This window comes from Budorcas taxicolor, chromosome 6 (assembly GCF_023091745.1).
Source record: "Budorcas taxicolor isolate Tak-1 chromosome 6, Takin1.1, whole genome shotgun sequence".
Classification (NCBI taxonomy): Eukaryota; Metazoa; Chordata; class Mammalia; order Artiodactyla; family Bovidae; genus Budorcas; species Budorcas taxicolor.
Genome location: NC_068915.1, coordinates 73,965,135 through 73,969,150, shown reverse-complemented (window position 1 = coordinate 73,969,150; position 4,016 = coordinate 73,965,135). Strand labels below are relative to the sequence as shown.

Sequence of the window (4,016 nt, the reverse complement as noted above, 5' to 3'; positions counted from 1 at the left end):
GGGAAACTGTGAAAAAATCACAAGGAAATCTGAGTTTAAATAAAAATAATTGAAACTAGTGCTTCAGGCACAGGGAAATCTTGAGACTTACAGGCTTAAAAGAACAAGCAAATAGAAGGGAAAGCAAGCCAAGATCTCACTGAAGTTATTAGGACATGTTGGAAATTTTTCCAGGTTAGTTTGAGTGAAATAAATAGCCTTCAAAGAGTTTTAAGCAAAGGTATGATTTTATTTCAGTTAATGTTTTTCAAGAGACCATCCTGGTTGCAGTTTCTAAATGATTTCAGTAAAGACTCTTATGACAAATAGAGATGAGTTAAGAGAATAAGGGTGAGAGCCAGAAATCTTGCAATTATATTTAAAGGAAAACAACTTTTCTAGGAAATATTACAGTGAAATGTACTGGTTTATATTTGTGCAACATACCTTATTTTTGTGGAACTGTAATCAGATCAAGGAAAGTAACTGAAATCATGACTTATTTTATTCATTGGATAACCCTGAGAAGAGATGGCTTTTAATAGAGGCAGATAAAGTAATTGAGGGCTTCCCTGGTGTCTCAGATGATAAAGAGTCTACCTGCAATGTAGGAGACCAGGGTTTGATCCCTGTGTTGGGAAAATATTCTGGAGAAGAGAATGGCTACCCACTCCAGTATTCTTACCTGGAGAAGTTCAGTGACAGAGGAACTTGGTGGGCTATAGTCTATGGGGTTTCAAAGAGTTGGACATGACTGAGCAGTTAACACATAAACACATAAAGGACTTGCCCACAGGGTTTATGGGTGTCCTTCAGAGGATATTGTCTTAGAAACTTGTTAAAGTCTTGTTCTACTTTAATCAGTTTTCCCAAATATGTTGTGGTGCTATGCATGCCTGTCATTAGCACTTCACGTATTACGGATGTTGAAGGACTGAACACAGCATTTTTCTTTGGGAAAATTTGGCCTTTTTAACATAGAAGCTGGTATCATCGTCTCTCATTCTAATGTTTTAAAGACTTTGGAGTCGAGAAGACCTGAATGTGACCTCTGAAACAATCCTTAAACATTCTGGGCTTTAACTTCTTCTTATATAAAATACGATATTATTACCTATGTTATACTTATTTGAGATACCTAGCTCCATACCTACTGAATAAAATGCATTCAATAAATGGCGATTGTACTTAATTCTGGTACTAAGCTTCCATAGCAAAAATGGGTGACTTATGAGAGTAAATAATAACATGATGTGCAAAACTTTACTGTCTGACCCTCTATTATATTTAACCAATTTACAAATGAAAGCATGGTGGAGAATGAAACTGCTCTCAGCACATAAAAGTAGGTTTGGGGTCAGCTTTAACCAAAGGACATAATGCTCAGACTGATTTTGAAGGATGGTAACTCAAGTAACTGCAAGAAAAAGTTGTATGATTTTAATAATGCCTGTAGGGACTTTCCTAGTGGTCCAGTGGTTAAGAAGCTGCCTTGCAATTGCAGGGGCCATGGGTTCAATCGCTGGTTAGGGAACTAAGATCCCACTTTCTGCAGAACAACTAAGCCCATGTGCCAGTTACTAAGCCCACGCACTCTGGAGCCTGTGCCCCACAACTAGAAAGTCCAGTGAGCCTCAATGAAAGATCCTGTGTAACACGATGAAGACTTGAACCAGCAAATAAAAAAATATTACAAAATAATAATGCCAGTAGACCGAACTGGAACAGAAAACCTATAAACAAAGTGAGACAGCTCTAGAGACAAGCTCTTCTCCATTTACATCTTAATCTCCAAACACATCTAATTGTCTTTCTCAGCTTTCTCTGGATCATCTGTTATTGTTGATCCTATTTCTACTGCAAATTAGCATATTCTTCCTGTGTTTTTAATTCAATTAGCTCTAACTTCAAGCTGTTTCATACACTAATACAAGGGCCACAGCATAGTAGGTAATCATATGACTAATGTACCTTGTTCCATGACCTCTCAACTGTTACCTAGAAATCATAATCATCTATGTTTTAAGGAAACTTTTTTTTTACAGAAAGAAGTATCATCCAGTGGGAGTCATTAGACCAAGTTCATTTTGACGACTATGAACTAAAACTAACTGGTATTGTCCATTATCAATTCTTTACTAATAAGTATCATTAGTAATGGGCTTCCCTAGTGGCTCAGTTGGTAAAGAATCTGCTTGCAATGCAGGAGACCCAGGTTCGATCCCTGGGTAGGGATGATCCCCTTGAGAAGGAAGTGGCCACCCATTCCAGTATTCTTGCCTGGAGAATTTCATGAACAGAAGATCCTGGCAGGCTACAGTCCAAGGGATCCCAAAGGATTGGACTTGACTGAGCAACTAACTTTCACTTTCATTTTCATTGTTAGTAAGGCCTGAAACAAGATCACTATCAGTTTGTTTGTAATGTAAAAACTTAATGAGCCAGTCACTCGGAAATATTAACACATAGTAGAGAAAATTTAGCTCAGTTTGGGTTCAGTATATGTCCTGTGTGTGTTTAGTCACTCAGTTGTGTCAGACTCTTGCAACCCCATGGACTGTAGTCCTCCAGGCTCCTACAAGGGATTTTTCAGGCAAGAATATTGAGTGGGCTGCCATTTCCTCTTCCAGGGAAACTTCCCCATCAGAGATCAAACCCACGTATCCTGTGTCTCCTGCACTGGCAGGCGTGTTCTTTACCACTGAGTCACCTGGGAAGCCCATGTGGACCGTAGCCTGCCAGATTCCTCCGTCCATGGGATTCTCCAGACAAAAATACTGGAGCGGGTTGCCATTTCCTTCTCCAGGGTATCCTCTCCACTCAGGGACTGAACCCGAGTCTCTTACGTCTCCTGCATTGGCAAGCTTAGTATAGCTGTTTCAAATTAAAATCCAATCGTAGTCACTTAAATTGTAATATCTGAATTCTGTGGACTTACCCTAATTGTAAAAAGTCAGCATTTCTACTCTCCTCCAGTTTTACTTTCCTAAGTCTAACATATTCTTTAATAAATTCCAGAAAATCCCACAGGGCATCTCAAAAGTGTTCATGTAATACCTGTATTCCTACAGAAATTTCTACCTACATGTATTTCTCCTCAGCAGCTGCCTTCCTGATATTTGTTGCCCTCAAATCTCTCCAGAGAGGGAGGTCACCTCTGATCTGCTTCTTGAGCATGTTGGGAAGTCACCTTGCCTGAGATGTTTCTCTCTGGTGTATCATAGAGTTGCAGAACACACCATGTGCCCCAACTATGCTGTGTTCCTTAACTATTTACATTTCATACACGTTTATTGAATCTGTACTGAGCTCTGGACATGGTGAAGCACTTGGGATATAGCAGTAAACAAGACACTTATGATACTTGCCTTGAGGAGTTTATAATCTAGAGGAAAAGAAATTTTAAATTCCTGTTATGCTCATGTTCAGTGGAATGGCTATTGCAAAATATAAATAAATGACAAATGTTAGCAAGAATGTGTAGAAATTGCAACTTTTGTACAGTTGGCAGGAATGCAAAATGCAGTGCAGCTACTGTAAAAGTAATTATGGAGGTTCCTAAAAAAATTAAATGCAGAATTACTATATGATCCAAAAAATTCACTTCTAAATATATACTTTAAAGAATTAAGGTAGAGTCTCTAAGAGATATTTGACCAGTCCTGCTTATAGCAGCATTATACACAATAATCAAAAAGTAAAAGCAATGCAAGTGTTCATCAATAGGTTAACTGATAAACAAAATGTGGTATATACATACAATGGAATGTTATTTGACCTTAAAAAGGAAGGAAATTCTGACATATATTACATCATAGAGGAACTTTGATGACATTATGCTAAGTGAAATAAGCCAGTCACAAAAAATCAAATATTGTATGATTCCACTTGTATGAGATATCTACAAGTAGTCAAATTCATAAGGACAGAATATAGAAGGGTGGTTGCTGGAGACTGAGAAGAGAAGTGAATGAGGAGTTGTATAATGGGTTTAGAGTCTCAGTTTTGCAGAATGAAAATAATTATGGAGATTTCAC

The 4,016-nt window shown here is 38.0% G+C and overlaps 1 non-coding gene across 1 annotated transcript; it reads left to right on the top strand.

Moving 5' to 3' along the window:
• The first annotated feature begins 2,143 nt into the window (after positions 1-2,143).
• TRNAC-GCA (transfer RNA cysteine (anticodon GCA)) lies at positions 2,144-2,215 on the top strand. The gene has a single exon. It is a non-coding gene; the product is annotated as a tRNA-Cys (tRNA).
• The last annotated feature ends 1,801 nt before the right edge of the window (positions 2,216-4,016 follow it).